Below are 9,414 nucleotides of genomic sequence, written 5' to 3'. Positions count from 1 at the left end.
GTCACTTGGGAAAGTTACAAAGTTATATATGGAATAGTACATATTGAAGTTATATCTTGTATCAATTTAGTCTTAAACTCCAGTCTTAAGGATTTCCTTTTTTCCTTTAAGGTATGAGAGACCGATATCTGTTAGTCTGGAAGCTAAGCAATTAGCCAGTAGTTTTATAGGTTTTTGAGCAAACATAATTATTATCTCAATTTCTAATGGCAGATGTATATACTAGGATGAGCTTAGACTCCAGAAGGAATCAAAGAAAAGGATACTGAGTAAATTTTGAAGACCTGGTACTTTTTTATTGATAAACTAATTTATTATACAACATGAAAATCATTTATATCTAGCCCTAAGAAGCATTAGTGAAACTTGCTATTTAAAGGTAAATCTTATGGGAATGTAAATGATATTAGTTTGAGTCTGATTCTAGGGATGATCAAGAGATGCTATTAAGCCAATGATCCATGAAGCCAGCAATCCTATAGAAGTGACATCTATCATGGGCTAAGGTAGGACTCTCCTAGGACTCAGTTTCCCCAGTCCCCAATATGACTCTCTCTCTCTCAAATCCTTACTTTCTGTCTTAGGATTGGTTCCAAGAATGGGAAGAGCTAGGAAACTGAGGTTAAGTGACTTGCCCAGTCACACAGCTAGGAAGTATCTGAGACTGGCTTTGAACCCAGGTCCTCCTGACTCCAGGTCTGGCACTCTATCCACTCTGCCCCTGACATTTCCTCTTGAATAGAAAATTTTCCCACCTGACTAATTTTATTTTATTTATTTTTTTTAAAAACCCTTACCTTCTGTCTTAGTACTGGCTCTAAGGCAGAAGAGCAGTAAAAGGGCTAGGCAATGGGGGTGAAGTGACTTGCCCAGGGTCACACACCTAGGAAGTATCTGAGGTCAAATTTGAACCCAGGATCTCCCATCTCTGGGCCTGGCTTTCAATCCACTGAGCCACCTAGCTGCCCCCTACGACCTGACTAATTTTAATCCTGACTGTAACATTCTGTCAATACATCCAGTTAAACCTATATGTCTCCTGCTTGGAAGTGATAACAAGCTAGGAAACCATTCTCCCCTTAGTATAGCTCTGTCCCTTTTTTTCCCCCAAAATTTCTAAAATCATGGCAGGTATTTAGTAGAAGATATGAACTATTAGACTCCAAAAACATATCTGGGCCATCATCCAGAGCCAAAGATTCCAATTGTTATTGAGGGAGAATAAAGTTGGAGGTCTCACCATGATCAGCCTGTGGCAGAAGACCCCATTTGGATAACCAACAGTTTGTTTTGTAGATTTTTGATGGCTAATTAGCATAAGTGATTAACAAGACAAAATGTTCAGAGTATGTCAAAACGTGTTATAATATTTTGGTAATATTTCATAAATTCTAGGACAGAGTCAAGACAAGATACATTATTATAAAGAAATTTAATTCATCTTATAGCTTCTAGACCACAACAATCTTATTAACTCTGGGAGGAGATAAGTCAGAGGAGCCTGTCTTTGGTCACAAGCCTCCGAGGAGCCTTTAGTGGGTATAACTCTTCATAAGATCAAATCTCACCTGGACAAGCCAAGGTTGTTTTCCTATTAGCTCATTAGGCCAGCTGTGTGTCAGCCTTCCAAATGAGCACAGTTTATTTCCTGCTGCATGAGTTTCAGCTTTCCCAGATAACTATACAGACCTGAAGTTTTTATTCCTCCAAAAGAAGCTCTTAGTCTAGTTAGTCGTTAAAATACACTAAACGGTATCCTTTCTACTAAAATGGTTAATGTTATTTTGTTATAATTGATGTCTTATACACAATTAGTTTAATTACCAGGTCTAACTTTCTAAAAACCATTGTTGCAGTTACCTACCTAAAGGATTATATATGATCACTTGGTTTATGATCAATAATATAAAATCAATAATGGTGATTTCCTTTCAACTCAATATTAAATCTTTATCTCATAAACCAGAGCTAGAATACATTTAAATGAATAATATGTAGGTGTATAAGATATGAGATATTCAACCTGAAATTATAATCCTTTCTATATCTTAAACAACCAAGTAGATGAGTACTTTGGCTTGTCATATACCTATTATGAATTATACTGTATATTCATGGATAAGATTAGATCTTTGAAATATAGGTATAATTACACAAAGATGTAACAATTTATGAAAATAGGATACAAATCTATTACTTAGTGATGTCAAATCAGAATTTGGTAAAGAATTTCAGAAGACAGGAGGTCCTGGGTTCAAAGCTGGCCTCAGACTCTTCCTAGCTATGTGACCTGGGCAAGTCACTTAACCCCCACAGCCCAGCCCTTACTGCTCTTCTGCCTTGGAACCAGTACACAGTATTGATTCTAAGACAGAAGATGAGGGTTTTTAAAAAAAGAATTTCAGAGCAGCTAGTTATCTATTAATTGGTAGGGTTTATGTTCTATATTATGTTGTCTCAAAGAGATATCAATCTTATTTCTATTTCCTATTTGGTGTGGGATTAACACTTATAAAGAGAGTAAACTCTGAAATGCAAATAAATTACACAATGGCTTAAAGAAGATTGGAGAGTAGTGGTCTATGTGGGGGTAGTATCTACTTCATTTGGATAGGATTACTATCCTTTTACTCTATACAGTTCATTTGATACAATTTGAAATCATTTGCCTAGTCTAATTTACGCATCCCTCAGAATGGTCCCAGATCACTACATTGCTGAAAGTAACTAAGTCTTTTACAGTTGATCATTCCACAGAATTGTTGTTACTGTGTACAACATTCTCCTGGTTCTGCTCATTTCACTCTGCCTCAGTTCAAATCTGGCCTCAGACACTTCCCAGCTTTGTGACCCTGGGCAAGTCACAGTCCTCAGAGGCGAGTATTGACAATGGATGGGCAAACAGTTATCCATCAGGGCTTCCATGACTGTATCCATGATTTTGAAATATGACCCAGAAGTGTATATAGGCAATGGAGTTGCCAAACAGTATCTAGTTCTATGTTTAGTAGCAGCACAGGGGCCCCCCATAGACATTTTCTGTCCAGTTGCCAGGCTCTTTGTTTCTGGCTTCGGAGCTCCTAAAGCTGTTGCTGCTTCTGTTGCTACCAAGTAGTCCCCCCAGCTGATGTTTCATCCATATGGGCTCCAGACCAGTCTCCTCCCAGATTTCTCTTTCCAAACTCCTAAGTTGTCTTGGTCTGAAAGAATGTCTCACTCTGGACATTTGTTGGCTCTGCCATCCCAGAATTTGATTTGAAGAATTATTTTAAAGTTAATTGGAAGAGGCAGCTGGGTGTCTCAGTGAATTGAAAGCTAGGTTTAAAGACAGGAGGTCCTGGGTTCAAATCTTACCTCAGATACTTCCTAGCTGTGTGACCCTGGGCAAGCCACCTAACCCCCATTGCTTAGCCCTTACTTCTCTTCTGCCTTAGAACCAATACACAATATTGATTTTAAAACAGAAGGTAAGGTGTTTTGTTTTGTTTTTAAGTTGTTTGGCGGGAAATATCAAGAGAACTCATGAATACTTTCTCTACTCTGCCATCTTGTCTCTGACTCAAATAAGTCCAACTTGTTTAGCCATTCTTCAATTTATGGACATCCCCTCAATTTCCATTTTTTTTTTGCCACCACAAAGAGAGCTGCTATAAATATTTTAGAACATATTGGTTCTTTTCCTTTTCCCCTAATTATCTTGGGGGAAAGACCTAAGAGTAGTAGTACTGCTAGGTCAAAAGGCATATATAATTTTATAACTCTTTGGGCATAATTTCAAATTGTTCTCCAAAATAGTTAAATCTGAGGAAATTAAATCTGTTCTGTATTATTTAGTAATTCATTCCATTCTATGATTGAACCTATTCTGTAGGATTGCTCCCTGGAAAACCTGCTTGCTATCTATAACTTCAGGCTAGCTTCCTACTTCTCTGTTCTCGTGCAGTTAAAAGGAGATTTGAAAAATACTGGAGAGGCGATAAGAAAATAGGTACATTATTTACCGAATCTAGTTTTGTGGTGGTAAAAAGTTGGAAATTAAACTCGGGGATTATATGAACACAATTACAAAATACTTCACACAAATATAGATCAAACAACTGGAGAAATATTAATTGCTCGTGGGTGGGCTAAACCAAATAATAAAAATTACATTTCTATCTAAATTAATTAATACTTTAATGCCATAACAATCAAATTCCCAAAGAATTACTTTTTAGAGCTCAAAGAAAAAGTAACAAAATCTATCTGGAAGAATAAAAGGTCAAGAATATGAAGGAAATTCATGAGAAAAAAAAGTTAAGGAAAGTAGCCTAGCAGATTCAGATTTCAAACTATATTAGTGGTAATCATCAAAACAATGAGGTACTGGCTAAGAAATAGAGTAATGGATGAGTGGAATAGATTAGGTACATAATGCACAGTAATAAATAGCCATAGTAATCTAATGTTTGGTAAAACCAAAGATCTAAACTTTGAGAATAAGAATTCATCATCTGATAAAAATTACTAGGAAAAAATTGGAGAATAGATTGGCACAAACTAGGCAGAGACCAACATCTCACACTGTTCATTAAGATATGGTCAAAATTAATAAATGATTTAAATCGAAAGAGGAATATCAGAAGTAAATTAGGAGGGGAACATGGAAAAATGTACCTGTGAGAATTATGGATAAATGAAGAATTTATGACCAAAAAAGAGATAAAGATTACTGGAAGTAAAATAGATAATTTTTATTACATGAGGTTAAAAAGTTTTTGCACAGAGCCATGCCATTTTGTTCAGAGGCCGGAGCCCTCAGTTGCCCTAAATCAGGGGTCCCCAAACTACAGCCTGTGGGCCACATGTGGTCCTCTGAGGCCATTTATCCAACCCCCACCACTTTTCTGGAAGGGGCACCTCTTTCATTAGTGGTCAGTGAGAGGAGCACAGGATGCATCTGCATCCGCATTGTAATACAAAAAGCACATGCGTCACTTCCCTCACATAGTAAAATGCCCCCCATACTCCCCTAGAGGCACAACATAATGGCCCCTATAATAGGGATTTTTTAGGGGGGCATCCCTATAATAGGGATTTTGCCAGTGCCAAGCGTGCACTGGCAGACCATTTGTGGAGGAAGAATTTGTTAAAGAGTGCCTTCTTTTTGTTGCCAAAGAGATGTGTCCAGAAAAGGGAGACTTATTTAGTACAGTTAGTCTTTCAGGATCTACAATTACACGAAGGATTGAAGAAATGGGAGACAATTTGCATCAGCATTTGCAAAACTCTGCAAGAAAACTTTCCTATTTTTTCTTGGCACTTGATGAGAGCAATGATGTTTGTGATTCTGCACAACTTCTCATTTTTATTCGTGGGATGAATGGCAATTTTGAAATCACAGAAGAACTTGCTGCACTGCAAAGCATCAAAGGAACAACTACAGGAGAGGATATTTATGAAAAGGTTTCCCAAACTGTGAAGGATTTGGAGCTGGACTGGGCTAAACTAGCAGTGTGACAACTGATGGTGTTCCTATCATGGTGGAGTCTAAGAAAGGAGTAATTGCTCGCATTAACCAAGAGATGGACAAACATAACCATTCTTATCCAATAGCCATACACTGACTCATCCACCAACAAGTGCTGCTATGTAGTAAATCACTGAAGTGGGACCCTGTTATGAAAATTGTGGTATCTTGTGTTAACTACATTAGAGCTGATGCACTAAACCACAGACAATTTCAGGAATTTCTGTCTGAGCTAAATGTTGCCTATGAAGATGTTCTGCCATCTCCCCTTAACTCAAAATCTGTTAGCGGAAAACCCCTTGATTGCATTCCCAAAAGAAACATGTGTGGTTTCGCTGGAAAAGCTGCAAAAGGAGTTCCAGTTCAGATTTAAAGAGTTTCATCTCCATGAACAAGACATACAGCTTTTCCATAATCCATTTTCTATTGACATAGAAAATGTGGATACAATTTACCAAATGGAACTGGCTGAACTGCAGAATTGTGACTCTCTGAAAGACACAGTCAAGTCAAGCAACTTGCCTAATTTCTATGCATCTCTCCCCTCTGAGACATATCCCAATCTCAGGAACCATGCACTCAAAATGGCAACCATCTTTGGCAGCACTTATGTCTGTGAACAGACTTTTTCCAGAATGAAACATCTGAAATCTACAACCAGATCTAGACTAACTGATGCACACTTGCATCACTTGTTATGGCTAGCAGTGACAAATATGGAACCAGACAATGATCATCTCTTTAACCCAAAGCAGGCCCATAGTTCCCATTGAAACACTGGTCAGTTTGTTGATTTAAATTTACTTGTTCTTTATTTTAAATATTGTATTTGTTCTCATTTTTTTTTTTACTTTAAGATATGTGCGGTATGCATAGGGATTTGTTCATAGGTTTTTTTTTTTTTTTTTATAGTCTGGCCCTCCAACGGTCTGAGGGACAGTGAACTGGCCCTCTGTGTAAAACATTTGGGGACCCCTGCCCTAAATCTTCCTTTGATTGCTGCTTTAAGTGGAGACCACGGAGTCTTAGGGCAGGCACTATAATGTTCCAGACTGTGCAGACAAATAGAACTCAACTTTTAAGCAAAACATGGGAACAAAGTTTAGATGAATTATAACAAACACCTCAGGAGGTAATAACTGATGACCTGAAATTGTAGTACCACCTAGAAATCTATATAGTGATTTAATGTGCCCAATATGTATGGATATGTTGAAGAATAATATGATCACAAAAGAGTGTTTGCAGCACTTCTATGCAGACTCTATCATCATAGCCCTCAGAAGTGGAAATAAAGAATGTCTTACTTGGAGGCAGCTCGGTGGCTCAGTGGGTTGAGAGCCAGGCCCAGAGATGGGAGAAGTAGGATTCAAAACTGTTCTCAGTTACTTCTTAGCTATATGACCTTGCACAAGTCACTTAAATCCCAATGCCTATCCCTTGCCACTCTTCTGCCTTGGAACCAAAAGCAATATTCATTCTAAGACAGAAGGTAAGGGTTTAAAAAAAAAAGAATATCCTATTCACTAGGAAAAGTTCTTTTTTGAAAGATCACTAAGGCTAGATCCAAACTTTGATGCTCTCTTTAGTAAAATTTATCCGAGTCATTACAAATATCAGCAAACACACTAATCATAAATTTTCAGTTACAATATTGAAGAGGGACTGAAGATATAAGTTATGAACAAGTTTCCACAAGACAAGAATCAACAGATTGAAAATGACAGTGGAAGAGAAGATAAAGGGGACAGTCCAAATTGTAGCAACACTCAGTAATCAAGAAGCAGGACCTAGTAACAAAAGGACTAAAACATCTGATGATTCTGGATTAGAGTTTGATTACATCAATATCACTGTAGCAACAGATCCAGTAATGGATGGTGCTAGTGAAATTGAATTAGTTCTCAGGCCTTATCCCACTCTTATGGAGAAAGATGACAAGGCACAGACAAGAAATAGAAAGACTTAAGGCAATGCTGCTATTAAGGACTTATCCAGGTACCTAGCTATGAGATTTGCTTTAGAAGAGCTTCAGAGCAAGGGAGCATCAAAACAGTTGAACCATGATACAGCAGCAAGTAAGAAGCAGTATGCAGTTTACATTGGTAAAGACAATGGACAGTTCAATGTATTAAATGATTCCTTTTCCTTGGAACTGGTAAGAGAGAAATATTGGAAAGTGAACAAACGCATAGAACTTTACTATGTGCCAACAAAGAAGCACAAAGAAGCTTTGGAAAGATGACTTGGAAAAGGAACTTTTTTTTATACCTCTGATTTCTTTAATATTAAAGATGCATTATCATTGTTTTCATGGTGAAAAATAAAATGCTTTTGCATGAACAAAACGAATGCACCCCAAATTAGAAGTAATACAGGAAATTGGGCAAAAATTTTGTGGCAAGTTTCTTTGATAATGGTCTCATTTCTCAGATATATAGAGAACTAAGTCAAATTTATAAAAATAAGAGCCATTCCCCAGGAGATAAATGGTTAAAGGATATGAATAGGTAGTTTTAAAAAGAAGAAATCAAAGCTATCAATAATTACATGAAAAATGCTATAAATCCCTATTGATTTGAGAAATTAAAATGAAAACAACTCTGAGGTATTAACTCATATCTATCAGGTTGGCTAACATGAAAGAAAAGGAAAGTGATAAATGGTGGAGGGGATATGGAAAAAAATAGGACACTAATTCACTGCTGATAGAGTTGTGAACTAATCCAACCATTCTGGAAAACAATTTGGAACTACACAGGCTATAAAACTGTGCGTATCCTTTCTCTTGGCAATGTTATTACTAGGTCTATATCCCAAAGAGATCAAAGAAAAAGGGAAAGAATTTATTTGTACAAAAATTGTTATAGCAGCTCTTTTTGTGGTGGCAAAGAACTGGAATTTGAGAACATGGCCAACAACTGGGAAATGACTGAACAAATTTTGAGAGATGATTGTGATGGAATACTATTGCGCCATAAGAAACAATAAGGAGGGTGGTTTTGGAAAAACCTGGGAAGACTTATATGAGTCCATTAATGTCATTACCATCATTGTAATCACTCACATCACATTTACTGTGTCCTCGCTATATATAGGTCACTGGACTGGATTCTGAGGATGCAAAGGTGACCTCAAAGTTGAAACTTCATGATATGCCTAACTTTCAGGGTGTGGTGAACAATACATTGAACACAGTAACAGCAATATTTTAAGGATGATCAACTGTGAAAAACTTAGCTACTCAGATCAAGACAACAATCTAAGACAATTCCAAAGTACCCATGATGAAAGATTCTTTAGACCTCCAGAGAGAACTGATGAACACTGAAAGCAGAATGAATGATACTTTTTTTACTTTCTTTATTTTTATAGTTTATTTTGTCCATATTTTCTTATCAATATGGCTAATATGGAGATATGTTTGGTATGACTTCATATGTATAATTGACATCAAATTGTCTTTTCAAAGAGAGGGGAAGGGCAAGAAAGGAGAAAGCAAATTTGGAACAGAAAACTTTTTTAAATGAGCAGTAAATATTTTTAAAGGATATAATTGGTATTTTATGAAATAAAAGTAATTAATTTTTTTAAAATGTATTTAAAAATATATGCATGTGATAGGACTGTCCTGTAAGAAATAAAGGAGGAAATTTTTCAGAGACCTCAGAAGACCTATATGATTTGCAAAGTGAAGTTAGCAGAACCAGAATAATTTATACAGTAATGACAATAATGTAAAGACAAACAACTTGGTCTAACAAAAAAGGAGATATCCCAAGCATATTAGAAGAATATGGAGCACATTACTTAATAGATTTGTGAATAGGAGAAGAATTTATGAATAAACAAGGGATAGCGAGGATTGTGAGATGTAAAATGGTTCATTTAAATTACATTAAATT

The 9,414-nt window shown here is 36.5% G+C and overlaps 1 pseudogene; it reads left to right on the top strand.

Annotated features, from left to right (window-relative positions):
* The first annotated feature begins 6,446 nt into the window (after positions 1-6,446).
* On the top strand, positions 6,447-7,963 carry LOC100617268 (E3 ubiquitin-protein ligase RING2-like; annotated as a pseudogene).
* Positions 7,964-9,414: the final 1,451 nt, after the last annotated feature.

The sequence above is a fragment of the Monodelphis domestica genome, chromosome 2 (genome assembly GCF_027887165.1).
Source record: "Monodelphis domestica isolate mMonDom1 chromosome 2, mMonDom1.pri, whole genome shotgun sequence".
Classification (NCBI taxonomy): Eukaryota; Metazoa; Chordata; class Mammalia; order Didelphimorphia; family Didelphidae; genus Monodelphis; species Monodelphis domestica.
This window is presented reverse-complemented; position numbering and strand designations above follow the sequence as displayed.